At 32.9% G+C, this 25,880-nt stretch overlaps 1 long non-coding RNA gene across 2 annotated transcripts in view; it reads left to right on the top strand.

Annotated features, from left to right (window-relative positions):
- Nucleotides 1-25,880, top strand: part of LOC141574227 (uncharacterized) — a 280,600-nt gene that overhangs the window by 247,047 nt on the left and 7,673 nt on the right. The window lies entirely within an intron of this gene.

The following is a 25,880-nucleotide window of genomic DNA, read 5'->3' as shown; positions in this document are numbered from 1 at the left end:
CAAGATGCATATTACATTGTCACTAAGTGATTATAAGAATTAAAATAAATTTAAAAATTCTTTTTAAAATAAAGAATAAATTTTATTATTTTGATATCATTCAAATTTAAATATTTTTAGTTTTTAAAATGCAACATGTTTTTACAATTACCTTCTATTATGGAAAGCAAAGTTGGATTTTGATGAATGGTAATGTTGTTTTAAGTATTACAATTATTCAAAGTTTAAAGGGAATTATTTACAGGAAAATATGTTATAAAATATTTTAAAATAGGATAGGATAAAATTGACTAAATTTAGGAACATCCATATCCATGGAAAATTTTTATCTGTTTTGAACTTATTTAAATAAAGTAATAAGTATATATGTGTATATAAATATATATCTTGATTTTTTTCACATAACATTATAATTATGTGATTTATTTGTTACCAAAGTAACAGAATAGTTTTCATTGTAATTGGTAAAATATCGATATTCATTTAAACTGTTTTTAGCTTAAGGCTATGAGACATAAGGATGCTATAAACATTCTTGTGCATATTTTATGCACATGGGTGTTCATTTTCTGGAGAGGGGAATTACTTGCTCATAGATTATGGATATGGTGAGCTTCTGTAGAAAGAGTCAAATAGTTTTTCCAAAATAATTGTAACCATTTACTCACCTATGAGAAGTTTATGAGAGTTCGTTACTCTACAGTATCAAAAATTATTATTCTAAATATTTTCAGTTTTAGCCATTCTGGAGGAATACTGTGGTATGACATTGACTTTTTAATTTTCCTCACAGGTAATGACCTGGACCTTTTTTATGTGGCATTTTGAAATTTAAATATCCTTTTCCTATAATTTGTCTATTTCTTCTTGATTTGCTTAAATTATTTATATACCCTAGATATTAACCTTCTGTTGGTTATGTGTATGTCAAATGACTTCTTTCAATATATGGGTTTATGTCTTACTTTCCTGATGGTATCTTTTGGTGAAGAGTTCCAAAATTTAATGTAGTGCATTTTATCTATCTTTTTCTGTAAGATTAGTGATTCTTGTGTCCAGTTTCAGAAACTATTGTGACCCCAGTTCACGGAAGTGTTTTATTGCACTATCGTATAGACATTTTACGGTTTTGCCTTTCACATTAAGATCCACATTTCATTGTGTATTGTGTGAGGTAATAATTATTTTAAAACATGGATATTCAATAGATGCAGGATCATTTTCTACTTCTTTACAGTGCCATCTCAGTCATAAATCACGTCCATCTAAGTGTGAATCTAATTCTGGAGTATTCTGTTCTATCAATCATTTTGTCTATCCTTGAACCACTATAACAAATTTTTAAATAGTGTACATCTAAAAAAGTATTTATATTTTACCTGTAGGGTCCTCAACTTTGTTCTTCATCTTCAAGACTGTCTTGATTATTCTTTGCTATTTGTATTTCCTTAACATTTTAAATAAGATTGTTAATGGAAAGCTACTGAGATATTGATTGAAACTAGATCGAATCTATAGATTAATTGGGTAGAAACTGATGTCTTTACAATACAGAAGGTTTAAATCTATGATCATTGTGCTGTCCTCCCTTTAGATTACACACCCAAAACTACAACATCCACCAGTATGATTCAATTTACATAAAATTCAAAAACAGGTAAAACTAACATATAGTGATAAATATCAGAATAGTTGTTACCTCTTGGAAAGGAGATTGACTGGAAAGAGACATAAGAAAACTTTCTGGGTGGTAGGAAAATTGATGAAATGAGAAAGAAATGTATCTTAAGGTTTAATATTTAATATATACATTTATAAACCTTTTGAACTGTATCCTTAGGATCTATTAGCTTTACTATACAGAAATTTACCTCAATAAAATTAGTTTAAAAGTTTAACAAAAATGGTATAGCAATTTAAAAAATTATTCAGGGTCAGGAGAAATTTGAATACCAAAAAATGTATGCACATTTATGATTTTACTTTATTTATCAAAGGTCACAATTTTAGGTATTTCATGGATCTTTTCAAAGAACTCAAGTAACAAAGAACTTTTGTTTTCATGGATTTTCTCGATTGTTTTCTTGTTTTAATTGTTAAGAATTTTAGCGCCTTAAGTCCCTCTATGTGCTAATATACTTGTTTACATATATATATTTTGTACATAATAAATACTAAATTTTTGATTAAATATGGTGTATTTATTAATTCAATACCTGATCGAGCTATTTTTACTATTTTAAATTTTATTTTACAACTATTTTTGATGTGTAGAAATTTCTTTATGGATTACTCATTAATTACATTATTTCATTTTTCTCTGAATATTTTAATACTATATGTCAGTTTCTCATACATAATTAAATAATGTGGGATAGGTCACCATGAGAAGCATTAATTTAGCATATTTAAACATACATTCATGAAAAGAACATATTCATTTCTCATGTACTGGTAAGGAGAGATATATAAAATGTTACTAAATGATAAACAATATATGATAGAATTCACAGATTAAAAAAGCTCATATATTTTTTCTAAGACAATCCAAATAATGGAATGAAACAGATTAAATTACATTATTTTCTTATAAATATTGTCATCGCTAACTACCATTAAAGAACTTTGTGAAGTAGCTGGCATTAACTTATATAAACAACAGTAAGAAAGAAATTGGTCCCTTTATTAAAAAACATGTGAAGTTGGTATTAACATGGTAAAACACATATTCCAAACCAAATCCAGCCTAATGGTCAATAGAAAAGCACTAGAAATATCTCTATCATCAGCAAAAGGGTAAGGTTGCCAAATACTGTAATAATTTCATTCTGGATGTATTAAACAAAACAATTAAAGATGAGAAAGTGGCAATATAAAAAATTGCAAAAATGGCACTAATATTTCCTCCATAGTAGATAATATAGTTGTATTCCTAGACATCCAAAATAATTCGTGGAATCAAAAGCACGATAAAATCATTGAAGAATTTTTTTAAAAAGGTGATGCCTGCATTTCACATCAACTCAAATGAAATAAATCTTTAGAGCTATAGATCTTGTCACTTAATTTTTCTTAATTGTTTGCTTATTTATTTTGTTTTATAACACCCTCTAGTCATTCTGAATCACAGGGATGATTGATAACCATCATTCTAGAAGAGTATAAAGACTGAAAAAGGAAGGTGCAAATTGTTCAGAGACTGTTTAACCACTCTTGATGTTCTCTGCTACACTATTTAAATGATTTTATTAAACAAATGAAGGAAGTGAATCAAGTTTTCGAAACCACCTAGAGTAAAATTTATGTATTTTTTTATTTGACATCAGGATCAAAATTCTAATAATTTCACAAAGTCGTGTTAAAATATTTTCTTTTTTGGTATAGAACCTAAATTCTGTATAGGATATATTAATATTTTAAGCTACTTAAAAGAAATTTAATATTTATTTTGATTTTATCAACATCACACACCAATATTTTAGCATAAGCTATTATAGAATATACAAATCTTTTCTTTTTACCCATTCTTAAAGCTTCCACATGATAGTACAATAATCCCTGAAACTGATTTCATATTCTGTAACTTTGGTTAACCCACCAAAGATTTACTGGCAAGCCTATGCCAAACAAATTTCAGTCACATTTTTTCTCTAGTCTTTTTCCAATACCTTGTTTTAAATAACTAGTTAAGAATGGATATTAATAGCATTTTCCATTTTAAAAAAAATCAGTCATAAACCTGGTTTTTTTTTTTTCCTCAAGTTCTTTGAATTAAATACCTGTGAGTCCTCATGAGGACAGAAATAAATTTTACTTTAAAATCAACAATGCTTTTGAGACAAAGCGTTTTTTTTTTCCCCCAAAGGAATTTAATAATACTTAGTTTTTGAAAGAGTGTTATTTGTTTTAGGGGTTAGGAATTACATTTGCAAAAATTTTGAGGTTTGTTAAAATATTAAATAAAAAATCTCTTAAAATACTTATAGGATAGACAATTCCAAAATTGTGTTTAGATGCACAAACCAAAGTTATAATCAGATGAATTTTCAAAGTCCTTATTCAATCTGTACTCTATCAGGCCGATTTTTTATCTGATTATTAGCACATAAATCAGATGAATATATCTACAGATCTGAAAATGGTATATAACATTGGACATATGTATAAGAGAGAAATCCTTTAGGATTGAATAATTTTTCTTACTGATATTCCACGTGACTGCTTTTCTACATGCAGAAGGTGAGGAAAAATAAATCTCTGAGGTAAAATTTTCCTTTAGTGCCTTAGCTATAATTCAGGGTCAAACTGCCACCTGTCCAGAGTGCAGGACCTAGGGGGATAATTTCTACCTGGAGAACATTTCCATTCCTTTCAACTTACCAGTAGTATGTTGACATCCACATGCATTAGTAAGAGGAAGTATGCACCAGAGGGAGATGGGTGGAGCGGAAAATGAATGACTCTACTTCTCCTCTAATGTTAATAGTTTTGAATCTCTTTTCTACTTGCAATCACTTTTCCTGAATTCTGTCCCATCATACCTTTCCAGGTACTTCATGGAAATAAGTATGTTCATAAAAATATTAGAAGAAAATAAAGTATGTTGAATGTGATACAAAAGGCAGTTTAAAAGTAGGCCAACAGCCCCAACCTTTCCCTTTTGGTGACCATAAGTTTGTTTCCTACATTTGTGAGTCTGTTTCTGTTTTGTAAATAAGTTCATTTGTATTACTTTTCTACATTCTACATATAAGTGATACAGTATAATATTTGCCTTTCTCTGTCTGACTTACTTTACTTACACAATAATATAGATCCTTTCATATTGCTGCAAATGACAGCATTTCTAATCAAATTTATTTTAATGAATATAGTCTTCATATCTTTATTTTCTTTTTTAAAGTCAAATCTAAAAGATGCTCAAAAGCTTAATTCAATATGGCCTCCTTTCAGAGGACAGGAAAAAAAGGTTCTCTCTCATTTAGTTCAGGAAAATACTGGCTTTTTAAAACTGTGACTTGTACATCAAGCTGATGTACACTGATGTACACTGAAACGATAGTTTCAGTGCTTATTGAAAATTTAGTCTTTATTCCTAATCTACTTCTCAGACAACAATGAATAATATAAAGAAATCACTTAGAATTGAGTCTTTAAGTCAGCTGAGGAGATTGTTGACAAAAAATAAGTGGAAAATTTACTCTTACTATTAATAGCTAATTAGTTATAAAGACCTAAAAACAAAAATGCAAACATTATTCTTTCCTCTTCTGGCTTACTTCACTTAGAATGGCGATCTTCAGGTCTATTCATGTTGATGCAAATGGCATTAATTTGTTCTTTTTTAATGACTGAGTAGTATTCCATTGTATGAATATACCACAGCTTCTTTAACCAATCAACTGTCGATGGACATTTAGGTTGTTTCCCTGTCTTGGTTATTGTATATAGTGCTGCTATGAACACTGGGGTGTGTATATCTTTTTGAATTAGAGTTCTCTCCAGATATATGCCCAGGAGTGGGATTGCTGGATCACATGGTAAGTCTATTTTTAGTTTTTTGAGGAATCTCCATACTTTTTTCTATAATGGCTGCACCAAACTACATTCTCACCAGCAGTGTAAGAGGGTTCGCTTTTCTCTACACCCTCTCCAGCATTTATCATTTGTGGATTTTGAATGATGGCTATTCTGACTGGTGTAAGGTGACACCTCATTGTAGTTTTGATTTGCATTTCTCTGATAGTTAGCAATACTGAACATTTTTTCATGTGCCTGTTGACCATTTGTATATCTTCATTGGGGAATTAGTTACTTGTTTAGGTCTTCTGCCTATTTTTGGATTGGGTGGTTTGTTTTTTTATTAAGTTGTATGAGCTGTTTTTACATTCTGGAAATTAAATCTTTATCAGTTGTATCATTTGCAAATATTTTCTCCCATTCCATGAAGCCACCATCACCCTGATACCAAAGCCAGGTAAAGACACTACCAAAAAATAAAATTACAGACCAATATCATTGATGAACACAGATGCAAAAATCCTCAACAAAATATTAGCAAACAGAATCCAACAGCATATAAAGATCACACACTGTATACTTTTTTAAAATCACTTTATAAACAATTCCACTTCTTTTACTCTTTGCTACTATCAACATTTTCATAGATACATCTCAAATAGATTTCCCACTCTATTGTTCTGCTCTTGCGTTTTCAATTCATTCTCCACCCAAAAGTCAGAATAATTTTTTTTAACATAGAGATAATTGTACTCTGTTGCTCATATTTCAATTGTTTTAAATTACACTTAAAAGGAAAATCCAAACTCCTTAATCTGATTTCCATCCCTGAAGTTATTTGACTTTTGCTTAGAACTACAACTTACTCTTTCTCCACTTCATTCACTACAGTTTTATTTTCTGTTCCTGAAACATGCCAAATTTTATTCAGATACTGTGGACTCCCAGTATCTGAGAGACTGGTTCCAGGACCCCTGCAAATACCCAAAGCCTTGGATGCTCAAGTCCCTTTATAAAATGATGCAGTATTTGCATATAAACTTTACATGTCTTCTCATATACTTCAATCTCTCCCTTACTTATTATACCTAATACAATGTAAATACTATGTTAATAGGTTTAAATATAATGTAAGTATTATGTAAATAGTTGCCAGCATGTGGCAAATTCAACTTTTTCTTTTTGAAATTTTCTGGAATATTTTTGATCTTCTGTTGGTTGAATCCATGACTGTAGAACCTGAGGAAAGGGAGGACCAACTGTATTGAGATTATTTGTTCCTATGACTGTACTATTTTCCCCCATGTTTGTTGCTCGGCTGACTCCTTCCTTGTCTTTCAGATTTCAACTAAAATGTCCTTCTGCAGAGAAACCTTCCCTGACAACAACACAGTTGAAATGATCTTTCTACATCACTAATATGATTGTTTTGAGCACCTGCTTAACATTTTCCATGATCTCTCCATTAACTTCAGAATAATTCCTAGATTATTATGGCAAGACACTTCATGAGATAATCAGTGTTGAACTGTCTTTTCCCATCTCCTGTAATTCCCTCCAACACTCTCATTTATTACACCTATCCTCAAATAATATAGTTCACTGAATACTTTCTGATGTTTCAACACTCAGTGCTTGTATATAGGCAACTAAGAAAGAGCTTTGGGTTTTTTTTTCTTTCTGTTTTTGTTTTGTTTTGTTTTGTTGTGTTTTATAGAATCTCTTGCCTATAGTCCATTGCTATAAACGCCTTAAAGACAGAAGCCTGCTATGAAATGGAGATAAAGTTTCAGTTATTTAAGATAATGAAGTTCTAGAGATCTTCTGTGTAACACTGTACTTACAGTTAATAATGCTTTATTGTACACTTAAACTTTTGTTAAGATAATAAATATAAATAAAAATAAACTTCTTTCTTTATTTTTACTGCAATAAGAACACATCTCATGATGCAGTAAAAATAGAGAAATAAGTTTCTTTTTACCCTATGCTTGGCAAAATGTGTGGTATAATATATGATACTGGCAATACATATATATATATACACACACATATATATATGATATATATACATATATATATATATGATACTGGCAATGTTTTAAAATAAATACAATTTTAAATAAATAAATTTAATTTCATAATCTTTATATAGCTACATACCAACCCCAAATTGTACAGTCACTTGAGAGTTAGGTTGGCTATATTCTTCCTACCCTATCTCCTGTATTTACCAAACTTTACATTTCTTATTGCTCCTGAATTACAACTACATGAAAATAAACATGCAAGTTGGCAAAATTTGTTATTACTCAAAGCATAGAATGATAATAGTTAGGATGTGGAGGTATATTTGAGAAATTATTTTAGATGCTTTTCAAACATTGCTTAAGAACAGTCTAGACCTGGGGGAGTATAGCTCAATGGTTAGAGTGCTTGCTTAGCATGAACAAGGTCTTGGGCTCAATTCTCAGTACCTCCATTAAATAAACAAACAAACCAACCTAATTACTGCCCCTCAAAATAAATAAAAGTCCCTTAAAAAAAAGAAAAAGAATAGACCACTGTTGAGCCCTCTTTGAGACAGCTGTCATGCAAGTACCTACCCCCACCTCTGTAAGTAGTATTTTTGCTCACTTGATTGTTTCTTTGATAAAGTCTTCTTAAATTCTTAGAAACATAAAACATGCCAAGACTGAATCATAAAGAAATAAAAGGCCCAAACAAACCAATAACAAGTAAGGAGATGGAAGCAGTAATCAAAAACCTACCTATAAAAACCAGAACCATATGGTTTTACAACCAAACATTTAAAGAAGACTTAATGCCAATCCTTCTCAAATTCTTCAAAAAAATTTGAAGACAGGAGAACACTCCCAAAATGACTTTATTAGCCCTACATTACCTGATACCAAAGCCAGATAAAGATACTACAAAAAGAGAGAAAGTTACAGAACACTATCCGCAATGAACATAGATGCAAAAATCCTTAACAAAATACTAGTAAATTGGATTCGACAGCACATTAAAAGGACCACACGCTATGATCAAGTGGGATTTATCCTCGGGAGTCAAGGATGGTTCAATACACACCAATCTATGTGATACACTGCATTAATAGAATGAAGAATAAAAATCACATGATCATCTCAAGAGATGGAAGAAAAATGCTTAAAAAAATTCAACACACTTTTATAAGAACTGTCTACAAACTAGGCATAGAAGGAGTGAACCTCAACATCATGAAGCTGTATATGACAAGGACACAGCTAAATCTCATGTCAGTCATGAAAAAGTGAAACCTCTTCCTCTAAGATCAGGAACAAACAAGGACACCAATTTCTGCAAACTTCATTCAATACAGCACTGAAAGTCCCAGCCAGAGCCGTTAATTACAAAAAAAAAAAAAAAAAGAAAGAATAACCATATTGGAAAGAAAGTAGCAAAATTATGTTTGAGATGTCATGATTTATTATGTAGAAAATCCTAAATACCCCTCAGAAATAACACCCCAAGCTATTCAAACTAATAAGTGAATTCAATAAAGTTGCAGGATACAAAATCAACATATATATATTAGATATGTTTCTATATACCAATAGGGAACAAACTGAAAAGGCAATTTAAAAACCAGTCCCAATTACAATAGCATCAAAAAGAGTAAAATACTTAGGAATAAACTTAACTAAGGAAGTGAAAGATCTACACACTGAGAACTACAAAATGTCAGTGAAAGAAATTAAAGCAGACACAGATAAATGAAAAGATATTCCATGTTCATCAATTGGATAAATTAACATTGTTAAAACAACCATACTACCCAAAGAGATCTACAGATTCAATAAAATCTCTATCAAAATCACAATGGCATCTTTCATAGAAGCAGAGAAAAATCCAAAATTCATATGGAACTATAAAGGACCCTGAATAGCCAAAGCAATCTTGAGAAATAAGAACCAAGCTGGAGCCATAACACCTTCTGATTTCAAACTGTATTACAAAGCTACAGTAATTAAAGCAGTATGGTACCAGCATAAAAACAGACACATAGACCAGTGGAACAGAATAGAGAGTCCAGAAATATATAGATATATATGCATGTGTGTGTACATATATAAGATATACATATATACCTTATAACTGATAGGAAAATTTAGAAGATAAAAATTCCTTACATAACATCTCAATTTTTTACCCTTTTCAAATTTAAATAAACTTGGGAGATCATCAAACTGTTTTACCTTAGACCAAGAATAAAAGTTTTAGTCCTGTCTTATATACTTACTGTTATTAAAAAATAAAACAAAACAAAAATACCCTCTTATCAGTCAATAACAAAAAAAAGTAAAGAAGAAAAACAGTAAAAATGGGTTATCTACCTCAACAGAAATTTCACAATCAGAAACATATAAATTGCAAATAAGCACATGAAAATGTGCTCAGAAGTATTACTCCTGAGGGAATGTGATTAAAACTATAGTAAGATGCAACTTTGCACCCACTAGAATCACTAAGTTTTAAAGAAGTGATTGCAATAATACTGGCACAGATATGGAGCAACTTGAATGCTCAAATATTGTTAATGGAGGTGTTAAATAATATAACCGTTTTCTTAAACTCTTTGGCAGCTTCCTTTGCTATTAATAGATACCTACAAATTGACTCAGTAATTCTATTCCGAGGTACAATTTGTCAAAGATAAAAGAACACTTACATGTGCAAAAATTTTTCACAAGAATGGTCAATAGCAAGTTTCTTAATAATCAAATAGTTGAAACAACACAAATGTCTATCAACAGATGAACAAATTATGAATTTCATAGAATAAAATATTATTTGTCTGGTGTATATATTAACATATTAACATAATCGATTCAAAAACATTATTTTCAAAGATAGAAGGAAGACACCAAAGAGGGCATAATATATGATTCAATTTAAATAGAAGTCAGCAAACCAACTTAAAGTAATAGCAATCATATAAATGGTTTCCAATGGAGGTGTGCAGATGAACTGGAAGGGGACATAGGCAGACTTTCTTAAGTAACGAAAATACTCCATAATTTGTCTAAGGCATTATTTATGTGGCTGAGTACACTGGTCAGCACACATTAAGTTGTATCCTTAAGATTTATTTCTATTGTATGAAATTTACCACCACCCCCACCCAAAAAACCTTCAATGAATTGTATTTGTCTTTCAAGTTTGTCTATTTTCATCAGTATAGAGTTGATATTTTGAAGAAGGACAAAAGTAGGAGATTCCCCAAGTTGAAAGTGATAGAGCTGAGAATATGAGGAAACCAAGGCCTCTGGAATTCACAAGGCAGAGTTCTGGAAAGGAGAGCTGCTCAGGGGAGAACTCCAAAGAACTTCAGAAGGTGGCCCTTTAGTATTCATCAGAATATTGATCAGCATGTGCTTGTGAGGAAACCACCCAAGATGTGGAAAGAAAAAATAGCTGAAAGTATTAGAGGGAACAGTACCTGATATTCTCTGGGACAGTACCTGTAATAGTTCCTGTTTCCAAGAGCCAGGCTGAAAAACTGCATAACTCATGAGTATTCAGAATTGTCTCGCTTCAGTAGTGGGGAATAATTTAGCCATAAACTAGATGCGGCTCTGGTTTTACCTAACACGTCTTAAAACCAAGACCCAAAAGGTCAAACAGTATTCAACTTTCTTAAATGTGCCTCAGAGCAAAGTTCAGAAATGGGAATACAAACTATCCAGGATCCCAAAATTTTGAATTTATAATGGCTGGCATTCAATTAACTACCAAGCACACAAAGAAGAAATAAAATAAGACCTATAAAAAAGAAAAATCAATCCAAATGACCCATTACTGACACATATGAAATACAGAGATATGCATTCCACATATTCAATAGTTAAAGGAACAATTGGCATTATAGTATTTTGCTTAGGTCACCATAACAAAATACTGCAAACTGTATGGCTTCATGAATGGAAATTTATTTCTTTTCACAATTCTGGAGACTAGAAGTCCAAGATCAAGGTGTCAGCAGGGTTGGTTTCTGGTGAGATCTCATTTCCTGGCCTATAGAAGGCTGCCTTCTAAGTGTCCTCACATGGCCTTTCTGCTATTCACATATATTTCTGGTATCTCTTCCTTTTCTCTTAAGGACACCAATCAGATTGCATTAGGGCCCACCCTAAGGACTCATTTTAACTTAATTACCTATTTAAAGGCTCTATCATGAAATACAGTTACTCTCTAAGTACTGAAGGTTAAGGCTTAAACATATGATATGTGAGCAGAGGGAACAACACAGTTTAGTACATAACAGACATGTTACATAAAAAACATTGTCCATTAAAAGTGTTACATAGAGACATGTAACAAACATGTTACACATATATTTTCTAAATGTATGTATGCATGTGTGTGTATATAAAAGTGTGTATATACATATGCTGATTGAAATTCCCAAGTTGAAAATTACTATGTCTGAGATGAAAATGGGCAGATTAAAGGCAGATTTTACATTCACAAACTGAATAAATTTTATGGAAAAAAATAATATGTTGAAAAATATATGCAGAAATAAGTTACAAGCACAAGTCAGTTCCTATTGTTTCCCTGCTGACTTGGAAGGGAAAAAATGAATGCAAAGTAAAAAGTTCATTAAAGACAGCATTAAAGGTCAGCCTTTGGTTTTCTGAAATATAGCATTCCATGACAGCCTTGTGAATTCATCTCTCAAAGGTTAGGAAGAACTTTTTGGCAAGAGACTTGCTGATCTATCTCAGCTTTTCGTAGAAAAATCCCAACCGTTTGTACTGTTTTGGAACAAGCAACAGCCTGGACTGGACTCAATTCAGGTTTAATTCCAATTCTAGTACTACCATGTGAAAATGTAGTCAAGTTAGTTAGTATCTTGAGGCCTAAATTTTTACTGCTAATAAGGATAGTCATACCTAACTCATAAATTGCAATGTGGATTAATAAAGTGACATATTTTAAAAGTCCAATCTAGTGCCTGGTTTAATTAAATTACTTTCCCTTAATAACCGGGATAAAATGCCCAGGAAAAAAAAGTTCTTAACCAGATAACATAAAGATTAAGAGACACATGGCAATTTCCAAGTAATGGAAATGGAGACTGTAATTTGGAGTAATATTTATATTGCTATAAAATATCAAACACACAAAATAGCTTGAAATTTGAAGAAAAAATATAACTTGTGTTACATGTATAGTCAAATTTGGGTGGGTGTTTTTGTATCTTCAAAAGATCTTTATGAGTAAAATATGCTAAGAAACAAGAAGTAAAGTATAATTTAAAAATTAAGGTAATCAGTTTAAGAATTAAGATTGCAGACAATTACTATAATAAAAAGTGTCTCCAAAAAGAACCAATCAGACATACATATACATACAATAATAAACACAAGAAGTTGCTAAAGCTAATACAAGAGAGCAGATTTCCATCTGGTGGAAGAGTTATTAGGTTATTTTAAGCTATGAAAGAGGGGGATCTCCACTTAATTTGTAGAGTTTAGCAAACAGTTAATTTGAATATCCACATATTAAAGGCAAAAGCTTAATCCCAGAAGCACAGGGGTTGAGAGAGTTCAAGGTCTCCTCAGCAAGTCAACCTGGGCTGGACACAGAGGCAGTGTTGGGTTGAAAGGATTAGGAATCAAAGCCAAAAATGAGATGCCAGCAGTCCTAGAACTGTGGAAACTTGACAGTTGTTTGTGGTTACGGCTAGACTTGGGCTGCAAGGGCAGAGATACTTAACTCCTCTGAGGGGAGTTGCGAAATAAAGAGTCTAACAAATATGACCCATAGATCTGGGAGGAGGATGGTGTTTCCATTAGTGTTGAATGAATAAAAATGATGAAAAAGGCAAAACCAATAACTTGGCCAGGATTGTTGCCCAGGGTGAATATACTACTGAAGGTTTCACTTCTATGTACCATCTTTTATCATAGTAAGTCAGAATAATAAACTTTCCCTTTAATGGACAATTCAAGGTACCTGTAATACATGATGCTGCTTAAAACCTTTCATGTGGCTACAGTCCAGCAGCCAGAGTCAGCCTTCAAACTGAATAAAATTACTTCTTTTGGGGGAACAGGGGGGAGAAAAATGACTCTGAAGCAAAGGAAGCAAGAGGCAGTATTGTAAAGAAAATGGAGACAGAAAATGAGACTCTCTCTAAATAACTATCTCTTATTCATTCTTCATGACTGGCTGTGCTGGAAGAATGTGGTTAAAAGAGTAATGTTCTTCTATCTGAAGTAAAGAATACGTTTTCCTGCATGTCCTGAAAAAGTCAGTGTCATCACAGGAGTTTACTCATCATTATAATGAGTGTATTATAGCTTCATGAGCTTATTATTTATTGCTGCCATAGTCTCTCGCTTATGGTAGGTTACTTGGTAAATTTAAGTTTTGTAATATTTACTGCAATGTACTGTACTTTAAGAATATCTTTTTCAAAAATCCCTAGTTACCTTCTAGTACAGTGTATATGTACAAAGGAAATTCAGTAAGTACTGCTGTATCTGTCCCTGTGATACAGGAATTTCCTAACTATCCCCAGATATTTTCTCTTGCCTATCTTTTGTCTGAATGTATTTATTTATGCACAAACATTCATTTCAGTAAGGTAGTAATCCTTAATATCACCAAAGACACGGCAGACTGCTCATTCTATGTGCACACATCGTATATGCATTTAACCCTGGAAGGATGTTTGTGTAAAAAGCTATCTGCGAGACTTCAAGCTGAATGTTTCTTTGAAACTAGAAACTGACGTAGGAAATGATGAAATATGGGCCAATAGACTCGGGAATTCTCTTTATTTTGTATTTGTTCAGAAAGTGTCTTGAGATTTTTCTACTGCTGTTGCCACTTTCAACTTGGATAGCCACTGGGGAAGAGTTGAAAAGAGATCTTATCCAAGTCAGTGCCCATCTTTCTCATTATTTTACTCCATTGTTAGCTTTTTTTTTCCCCTTTAGGAGATTCTCTCAAATTATTCTTCTGTGTTGTAGTTAAAAGGCCAGTTTTCTACAGTAAGGAGTCACACAGGAATTTCATAAATGCCCAGAAAAGTCTTAAAATTTTTATCTTTTGCTTTTTCTAATGAACTGACTACTCTAAAAATATGTGTATTACCATTTATTGAGAACTTTCTATGTGATAAGCATTGTGCTAAATGCCTACATAATTTTTTTCTAACTTGTGATTGACAGAAATGCAACTAAGATTAGTTTAAACAAAACTGGAAACATACTGGCTCAAAAATCCAATCAAACTTGAAGATCTGGGCTTTCTTAGAGGCAAAGGTAGAGGTGAAATTCAGTGGGTAAAGTAAATAACTTTTAAAAACACTTGCCCTAGCAACTCAGAGCCAAGCTCAGTTAGAGCCAAAAGTCCTAACAGGACACTTGCGTTGTAACAAAAACAGCGAATGTGATTTAAATAGAGAATAAACTGAAATTAGCTTAATCTCGTTATTAATCCCTGCTATATCTGGAAAGGCAAGGAGGAGTGGTTCACTGATATAAAAATTATTATTGGATAATCATGAACATTCATGGACACCAGAATATAATTCTGCAAGTTATTTACTTTACTCACTGAATCTCTCATCTTGAACATCTGATTTTCCCTTTCATTCACTTTCTCCTAGGGTATCCCACTCCACCTCCATTGTTATACACCTGTATGCATGGGGTCAGAAATTCCAGTTAATTGTTGCATGGGACATCTTTGACAGGACTGGAAGGGAAACAAAATATTTTTCCAGTATGGAAGTCAAGGAAGGGAACTGGAATGGAATTTTGCACTCTTCAGGCTCTGTGATCTGGAAGGGTTCATTGGCCCTGCAGAGTAAAAGCCTACAGTCATAGCACATTTTCTTCTAAATAATAATAACTGCTTCTTATAACATTACTTGGTGATTTTGTGTTAAATGAGTTATTCATTTTCTTTTTTCCATTTAACTTAAGACCTGCCTCCACAAAAATGATGAAGAAAGCATGAAATAGTAAATAATCCTATGGTTACTGGGGGAAAGGGAGTGGAAAGGGATAAATTTGGGAGTCAGAGATTTGCAAATATTAGCCACTCTATATAAAAATAGATTAAAAAACAAATTTATTCTGTATAACACAGGGAACTATATTCAGTATCTTGTAATAACCTTTAATGAAAAAGAACATAAAACAAATATATGCATGTATATGCATGACTGGGACATTGTGCTGTACACCAGAAATTGACACATTGTAACTGACTATACTTCAATTTTTAAAAGTTATCTTCATTTAAAAAAAAAGAAAGCATGAAAATAATTAAGTCAGCTGGAGTGAGAGTTAAATGAAGATAATTCTGTATTGCCTCACTTATTTTTTAACTTGTAAAAAGGTTTCAGGTAAAATACTTTAAAATAATTTTGTATTTAGCATACTTTTTGGCTGATAAGCTAATGACAGAAATTATTAACCTTAAAAAGTGCTTTTAGCAGAGGCTTTGCTTATGCTTAAGAATTTTAAATACTTGTATAATGGTCTATGTTCTGAATGTGGATTTTTCTATCCCAAGTAGAAATAAGGATTATAAAATTAAAATAGAGACTTTATTTCCCTATTTGTCATCATACTTGATTTCCGCTATCCATGATGCTATTAAAATTAGCATTCTACCACTGCTTTCTTAGTCTGTATTCAGAATGATATGAAAATCAGATGGGCAGGATAGTAGTGAAATAAATTAGTTTTTTACTTGATGGTTACTGACCAGCTGCTTCTAATTTGCTTACTTCCCTTTATATTGAAATAATATAAAATTATGGATAAAAGATAATATCTATTATATAGGAAACTAAAGGTCAATGAATGAGATTGAGATGAAAACCCCTGGGGTGGTATATTGTTTGCTAACTGAGAAACTGTTGATTTCCCACTTAGGCTAAGACACTGAAAAAGCTTCATATAGTAAAGCCATATTGGAGAGAGGAAACAGGAAAGAAGTCCTCCTCTCATCTCTGTGCTTCTATATCCAGAGAGAAACCTGACAGTCCTTTCTTTAGTGTGCAGGGTATTCTTCCAACTTGGTAAACCCTTTTTTCCCCCATTTTCACTTTCTATGTCAGTTTGGAAGAGAACTTACAGTGAAACAGTCTGGCCTAGGTTATAAAGTAATGTGTGGCATTCCTCATAGAATCTCTTTCAAATGCTTTCTAGACTGTGTGTTAGGAGTCAGAAGAGGATGCTCGAAGACAGAATCCAGAGGGCCGAAGGTCCTTTCAGTGCTTCTCCCAAACACATGCACACACATGCGCTCAGCTTGCATCAGGGCAGCGAGGTTCCCTCAGATTTTGGGGACCTCACCTATGGAGATCATCCACGAGGCAGCTCCCCTTCCTAAGAGACATTAATTTCAGAGTCTGAGGATCCTAACCCAACTTCTTCTCTTTGCTTATATAGCCCTGAAGTGGTAGCTGCTGCTTCAAATTGCTATCTCTATATTACTTCATTGTTCCTATTAATCCTTTTCAGTCCATCAGTAACTATATAACAATTTGTTATATTAAATTTTGTTTAAATAGTGTGTATGGTTTCTATATCCTTGTCAAAATGACACAAAAACATTTAAAAAGGGTACCTGGAAACTGTGGAAATATAAGAAAGATTTCCCTGAAGTGATTTTTCAGTCAGATGTAAAGAAGTACCTCCAACCCAAATCAATCGTCTGATCTTTAGATTCATTAACACTGCCTATTGAAATCATTTTAAAGTTCTATAGGTATCCCAAACTGATAAGATCAAAATAAATTCTTCCTTGTGCTTTTGCCCATTAAACTCACTCTTTCATCACTCTCTCTGCCAATAAATGGCATCATTGTTCATGCAGTTATTTCAATAAAATATCTGGAGGTTATTACTGACTCCTTCTTTGAGCTATAAAATACTAAGTATGTGATTTCTATCCTTAAATAGTTCTAAAATCTGTTCACTTATTTCTATCACCAATTACTACTTCCATCACATTCTTTGCCTGGACTGCTAAGGGAAATTTTCATTATGAAGAAATCACTTGGGGATAGATAATGGTCCTCTTTAAAGCTAACACAGGAAATCTTACCTTCACTATTGGGATGGATAGCTGTTTCTCTGATTAAGCACCAGATAAAGTAGTCCGGGGTTTTGTTTTAACAATAAGAAAGCAATATTATGAGATGCTCAGGTTACAATAGGTAATAGGTACTTGAGAACTGCAACTTGACTTATTAAATGAAGTCATATCTCCTGTATCTCACTTATTCTCAGGCATGTGCTCAATTCCCTCCCTCCCTCCTTCTCTCTTTTTCTCTCTCTCTCCCTCCCACTGAGTAATTTTTCATAAGGCACACGTAATTGAATTTCCTAAGTGAAAGAGGATTATGATATAACTATACTGTAATGCAAATTAGACCATCTTTAAAGTCACACATGAAAACATTTTAGCAAAGAGATTTATATAGAATTATCATTACTCTCTTGCAGTATGCATTTCCCTCTGTTAAAATTATTTCTGCTGTCTAGGTTTTAATTAAATCATCACTGTATTTACTGCCAAAATAAATACTTTGACTAATAAGAGGCACAGAAGTATTAACAAAATTTAGAGCTAAACAACAAGATGCTCTTCACAGTATTCTAATTTAAAAATAAATATTCATAGTTGTTTATATTTCACTGGGCCTAAAAACGTATGTCTACTTTATATTAACTATATTAAAAGGGATGTGTTTTCCAAATTTCCAAACAAAGTCAAGATAGTAGATGTAGGATTAAGAGAGGTGGTTTAAAATAATTAGACCAATTATTAAAGAACCCAGTGTTGTTTCCTCTTCTCAGAGGACCTATTTCCAATTTAACAAAACATTCTTTTCAGACTCCGTCAGAAAATTCTCCTCCAAACATCTGTGAGAAAACATATGGTCCAAAACTGTCAGGATTCTTTTGAAACCATGGCCACTTTCGACTGAAAACTAAATAGGCCTACAATATACCAGTCTCTGCCATGTGTAACATCTTCCAAAAGCATGAATCAAAGCAAATAACTTAACGACGTTCTCCAGTATGCACATGTGCATCTGCACTGTGACACTCATTAGACTGGTGGGAGCTAAATATCGTTTGATAGGTAAGTGGCTTTCCTTTTAAGTTGAATTTTGAAGGTATAAAACACAACAAAATTTTCTAAAAGCTCCATGGTACTAAAATTATTTTCAACTTCTGTTCTTCCCTCTTCTACTCTGTTGACTTTAAAATAGAAAATGTCTTTGTAATCAGTCTTTACCCATTTGTTCACAGTTTAGGCCAACCTAAGCTTCTAGATGAGTAAGTTTTATAGTTATCTATAGTGACAGAAATCAATATTTATGAAATTATTTTTACATATAGGAGAGTTAAGAAGTTAGTGTGGAGAATAAAAATAAAAAAAGACTGAGTTGCTCTGAAATGCCCTCTTTCAGTAAAATAACACGGGCTAAGCAGTTTAAAGACAGGGGTTCTGGTATAAATTCTGCCATCAAATGTTCACATAAGGGAAGCTGCCTAATTCTTTGCCTGTGTTTCTTCAAGTAAAGAATGTGGATAAATATTCTCTCTTGGAAGAATTTTTAGGACTGTTATAGAAGTGAGTGCTTATAAAATTGTAATTATTGTTTTTAACATACTAGATTATGAAATGTTAAAAATAATTGCTGAAGGTAATTCTTATTAAGTTGTAGGAATTGTAGGCTGTCGCTAAGGGATGACTTGGGCAAAAGTGTCTTCCCCAGCCAACAGGAGTTGTTAATTCAGGTGAAGGAAAGAAGGAAGGAGATATTTTGGATGTCCTTTAAGCACAGAATGGCAAATGCAACATTTTATTGGGAAGAATAAATTGATATTTGTCATGGGTATCTCATGCTTTGTAAGTTGATAAATACATTATTTTATTTTTTCACGTCAGAGAAATCCAGGGATGTTTGCAGCATATTGTTAAAATTAACAAGCAACACCTCTAAGCTCATTTGTTTGTTAGCAGCTGCCATTTTCTTCCACTACCAGCAAATGGGATCCCCTGCTTCCTTTCTTAGGCTCTCCTCTCTTCAGTTTTTAGGACCAATCTTAACCTTAAACAAGGATTTTTAAAACATTTGTATAGGGTTGTGTTTAAGAGCATGAGTTTGGGAGCTACAATGTCTGTTTATTATATTGCCATTTTACTAACATCTGTATTAGTTAATTTTGCTGCACTAACGAATAGTCCCTAAATCTCAGTGACTTACATTAACAAACTTTAATTTCTTAGCTGAAGGTGGACTGTGACTCAGCTAGAAGCTAGACCTCTACTGCAGGACCCTAGGAGAAGGAGTGGCCCCTGTGTAGACCATGCTCTTTTCATGGCTGCATCTTAAAGCTTGTGCTGCATCTTAAGCTTCCACTGGACGTGTTGTACATCTGTCTGCTCACAATCCACATGGGCAAGTCAAAACTCAGTGAGGCAAATGATAGGAAACCAATTCTTTATCTGATCTTGATAACTTAATACAGTTATATTTTTAATACCTGAGATGTGAAATTCATAGGCTAATCTAGATTTTAGATAAATATATCTTCCATTGAGGCCTTATTTAGAAACAAAGGATATGCATGTGCAGGTAGTGTAGTGGGTTGAATTATGCACCCCGCCCCAAAGATATGTCCACATCCTAACTTCCAGAACCTATGAATAGGACCCTATTGGCAAAAGGGTCCCTGTAGATGTAATTAAATTAAGGATCTTGAGGTAAGATCATTCTGGATTACCTGGTGGGCCCTAAATCCAATGACAGATGTCCTTATAAGAGATAGAAGAGGAAAATAACACAGAGGAGGAGGGCATGTGCAGCCAGAAGCCACGGAACCCCTGGAGCCACTAGAAGCTGGAAGAGTCAAAGGAAGACTCCTCGCTAGATCCCTCCCAGGAAGTTCAGCCCTGCTGACACCAGCATGCTGATTTCACCTGTCTGGCCTCAAGAACTGTGGGAGAATAAATTTCTGTTGTAAGAAACCCAGTTTGTGACAATTTACTACAGGAGCCACAGGAAACTAAATATAGGCACCAGACAGTGATTTTTAAGGAGGGGACTAATTTCTAAATCTTTTAAATGTAGGATATAATAACAAATGTCAGCAGGTTTAAAAAATATAAATGTAATTAAGTAGACCTGCTGCTTTTTATACCTTGAATAGTATTGTAAGTCTCAGTTTTTCCTATGGATTAAATTATAACTCAGTCTATTCCATATTATAACACCAGAAATAATATCAATAATCTACAATATGGAGGTTAGTCCTGTCTTTGGCACCGGTGATGGAATATGTTTTGCTAATTTAGAAATTAGGTTTGCCATTGAGAATTAAACTATTTGATTCAACATCTATTTTTCTACTTTTTCTATTATTCAGCTAAGAAAGATAATACTTTCTCAATATGTAATAGGTTTCTTGGTCTAACTGGGAAAATTTAGTGGTAAAAAAGGTCAGAGCAATTTTCTTTATTGGCCACATGATACCAATAAAATGAAATCATCTAGCATATGGCTTTTGGAGAAGAAACACACAAGTAAACAAAAATTCTAAATGTCAGAGTAACTTCATTTTAGAGCTTTCTAAAATGTATAGAGAAAGAGAATCAAAATAAAGTTCATGTGGTAAATCTAAGTAAGAAATACGTATTTTTAATTATAGACAACTCAAGAGCCAATAGTTTTAAGATTTCTCTTAGATTTTAAAATTATAAATATAAATGAAATGAATTTATAAAATATATTCTAAAATCTCTTCACTATAGTCACAAGAAATTTCCAAGTATTTATTAATGGTACATTGGGTAATCATACCATTATAGGGGTGGATAAGAATATGAGCTGTAATGAGATATTTGTCATGGATAGTTGTGTTTCTCCCAGAATATCAAGCTATTTTTCCAATTTTAAACATATTTGAATCAAGTTAATCTTTATTTTTACCAATTCAGTCTATATTATATGCTTTTTGTGCATATGGTTTCTCTTTCCAATTTTGTATATATGTATTTATAAAACTCATGTAAGGAGATATGACACAAATAGGAAAAGCTCAAGAAGACAGTTTTATCTGTAATTGCTCTTACTAGAAGGCAACTCTGAAAATATCGTAAAGTAAATAACCCTGGATGCGAATGAGTACATGGACTTCTTTGGAAGAGTTTTTGTTTGTTCGTTGGTTTTGTTTTTTAACCTAAGAGTACCAGGATTTTTTTAAAAAGGCTATGTTTCCATTCCAAAATAACAGAAACATTGGCCCATAATAAAGATATACAGTAGTACTACTCCAGAAAAGTAACTTTAGTTGAAAGAATCAGTGTGGATGCCCTAGAAGAACTATCTATTGGATGAGGGCTTTCCGATTATTTTAAGCATTTTTCTTTCTTCTGCATGGACCATTTATATATGTTCTATATTAACTTTTACAATCTGCAAATAACTAACGGTTTTACTTATTCTGTTTCATGCAGCTGATAACTTCTGAAGGATTAGCTATAAATTAATCAAGATTGTAACCCTAATATAGAAACATTGTAGGAGGATACTCTTCTTAAAAATGAACAGAATGGAAAGTATTCTGCAGAGAAGTATTTCTGTTGGCTTATTAGATTAAGATTGACAGGATGGTTAATTTTAATTTGTCCTATGAAATAAATAGGTTCCTTTCTCTGATTTGCTTGCATTTGTTTTTCATTTCCAGTATTTATAGAATCCTTGGAGATTTAACAAGGAACCAAAAGTTTGTCACTGCCCATCACAGAGAAAAGGCTGTTAATAGGAAAGCACTTGATCAAAAAGAGAGATGTGAGGCTGTACACAGTAATGGAGTCATTTCTGGTAAAGTTATTATCAAGATTAACATAAGCAGCATACTAAGGGAGAAGCAGATAAGCATCAGAAGAGAGTCAGGGATAGAAATTCAGAAAGAGCTAATCTGGATTAATTTACCAGCTTTAACAAGACAAATAAATAATTCAATCTTAGTTCTTTAGCATAGGCCACTTTTTCCTATTTTCTAATAGAATATTATTTGGAATTTTGAAAATACTGTATTTGTTAAAGCAGTTTTAGATTTAGAACAAAATTAAGAGGAAAGGACAAAGACTTCCTATATACATCCTGCTCCCAAACATGCACAGTCTCCAACATTATCAACATCACTTACCAGAGTGGCACATTTTTTATCAAGGATGAACCTACACTGGCACATCATTATCACTCCAAATCCACAGTTTATATTATGATTCACTTTTGTTTTTGTACATTCTATAGGGCAGACAAATGTATGACGATATATATGTATGTCATTATAATATCATACAGAGTATTTTCACTGCCCTAAAAATCCTTGGTGCTCTGCCTATTCATCTCTCCTCCCTCCCAGTTCCTGACAACCATTGACCTTGTCTCCATAGTTCTGACTTTCAAATGTTATTTAGTTGTAATCATGTAGTGTGTAATCTTTAAGGATTGGCTTCTTTCATTAGTAATGTGTATTTAAAGTTCTCCTATTTTTTTCATGGTTTGATAGGTCATTTTTTTAGCACTGAATAACATTTTATTGTCTGGATTACCACCGTTTTATCTTTAAACTGAATGTACATTTGATCCCTTCCAAGTTTTGGCAATTATGGATAAAGATGTGTATGGATACATATCTGGGTGCAGGCTTATGTGTAGACATAAATTTCCAAATTCTGTGGGTATTTACCAAGGAGCACAATTGTCAGGCTGTATGGTCGGAGTATGTTTGTAAGAAATCATCAAACTGCCTTCCAAAGTGATGGGACCATTTTGGATCCTACCAGTAAGGTACAAAGAATTCCAGTTGCTCTACATCCTTTGCCAGAATTTGGTGTTCGCAGTGTTCTGAATTTTGGTCGTTCTAATAGTTGTGTAGTGGTATTTTATTATTGTTTTAATTTGCATTTCATTTCACTGATGATTCATCATGTGGATCATCTTTTCATAAGCTTATTTACCACCTGTATATCTATCACCTTTGGTGAGGTCTGTTAAGGTTTTGGCCCATTTTTTAATTAGGGTGTTTATTTTCTTACTGTTTTAGATAACAGTCTTCAATGATGTGCTTAACAAGTATTTCCTCCCAGTCTGTGCCTTGTTTTGTCATTCTCTTGACATTGTCTTTCACAGAGCAAATTTGTTTTCTTTATTTTTGATTTTTCCTTTTTAAAATTAATATGGCAAGATATTGTTTCTTGGGCATTTAGCCTGCTTGGTGGTTTCTGAGCTTCCTGAGTCTGTGGTTTGGTGTCTGACATTAATTTGGGGAAATTCTATGTCATTGTTATTTAAAGTATATCTTCTATTTCTTTTTTCTCTTGTTCTCTAGTATTCCTGTTATGTGCATGCTACATGTGTTGTAGTTGTCCCATTTTCTTTGCATATTTTGTTCATTTTATTTTTTTTTTTAAGTCTTCATTCTGTTTGTTTTTTGGTTTTTGAGGATTATATTCATATGTCCTCTAGCTTGGAGATTCTTTCCTCAGCTATATCCAAGCTATTATATAAGTCCTCAAAGACATTTTCATTTATGTTATAGCGGTTTTCATCTCTACCATTTCTTTTTGGTTCTTTTTTAGGATTTCTATATTTCTGCTTCCAGTGACCAGCTGTTCTTTCATGCTGTCCATTTTAGCTATTAGAGCCCCTTAGCCTGTTAATCACAGCTGTGTGAAATGCCTGGTCTGATAATTCCAACATCCCTGCCATGTCTGGTTCTGATACTTACCCTGTCTCTTCAAATGATATTTTCTGACTTTGCTATGCCTTGTAATTTTTTTCTTGATAGCTGGAAATAATATATTGGATAAAAGGAATTCCTATAAAAGTCCTTTTAGTAATGTGGTGTTGAGAAGTGAGGGAAGGGAAGCATTCTATAGTCCTATGATTTGGTCTCCTTCTTTTAGTAAGTCTAGGCCTATGGACTATAAGCTTCCCAAGTATTTCTTAGTTGTTTTTTTTTTTTTCCCCTTCCCTTAGGTGGGACAGGATGGTTAGAGTGGGCTAGAATTTGGTATTTCCCTTTTCCCATTTGAAAGGCTAGAATTGGCTGGAATTAGGTATTTCCCTCCCTCAAATCAATCAGGTCTCATCACACCCTAGCTGATGAAGGTCTGGTTAACTAGTTTCTTTGGAGGGCAGGCTTTGTTAAGCCCTGAACACAGGGCTCAGATGTATTTCTAAATGGCTCCTTTCTCTTTACCCTGCCAGAAGCCCAAGGGGACTTTTCTCTGGTTCAGCTTCTGAAATTAAATCTCACAATACTGTGGGTGTTCCCTATGACTGGGCCCTCTGGGGTTTTTAACTCTTAGAGTTTTCTGCACTTATAGCCCTTTCTAGTCAATCTATTTTGAGAATTTTGGAACGAAAATCTGAGCAGTGGGGATTCAAAACCATACCTCTACTCTGTGTACATGTAAACATGTATTAGTCCAACTATTCCTCTGTATCAGGCATATACGCCTATAACCCAAATCTGCCTCACTGGCTTTTTTTTTTCATTTTGATAAAATACATATAACATTTGCCATCTTAACAATATTTAGGTATCCAGCTCCATGGCAACAGGTACATTCACATTGTTGTGTCGTTACTGTTATGACCAACCATCCACAAAACTTTTTTCATCTTGCAACACTGAAATTCTGTGCCTATTAAATAACTCCCATTCTCCCCTTCTCCAACCCTTAGCAATCACCATTGTATTTTCTGTCTCTATGAATTTAACTACTTCATATAAGTTGAATCACATAGCATTTATCTTTTGTGACTGACTTGTTTGACTGCACAATGTCCTTAAGTTTCATCTATGTTGCAGTACATGTCAGAATTTTCTTCCTTTGTAAGGTTGAATAATATTTTTTGTATGTATATACACATTTTATTTACCCATTCATCCATTAACTGCTTCCATGTTTTGGCTACTATGAATAATGCTGCTATGAACACAGGTGTACAAGTACCTGCTCAAGCCCCTGCTTTTCATTCTTTGGGGTATATATCCCAAAGAAGAACTGTTGGATCATATGTTAATTCCATTCTTAATTTTGAGAGAAACTGCTATGCTGTTTTCTATATATATGTGAAAGTATCTCTTATTGGTGAATCACTCTACTTCAAACTCTAAAGTAACCACTAAAATAACAAAACAAAGAGTTATAGCTGATAAACAAGCAAAAGAGATCTAAAATATAAAAAAATACAAAAATGATAGAAAAAGAAAAAAGAAGAAACAAAGAAGAGATGGGAAAAA

The sequence above is a fragment of the Camelus bactrianus genome, chromosome 2 (assembly GCF_048773025.1).
Source record: "Camelus bactrianus isolate YW-2024 breed Bactrian camel chromosome 2, ASM4877302v1, whole genome shotgun sequence".
NCBI lineage: Eukaryota > Metazoa > Chordata > Mammalia > Artiodactyla > Camelidae > Camelus > Camelus bactrianus.
Note: the sequence above shows the minus strand (reverse complement) of the source record. Positions and strands in the feature narration are given on the sequence as shown.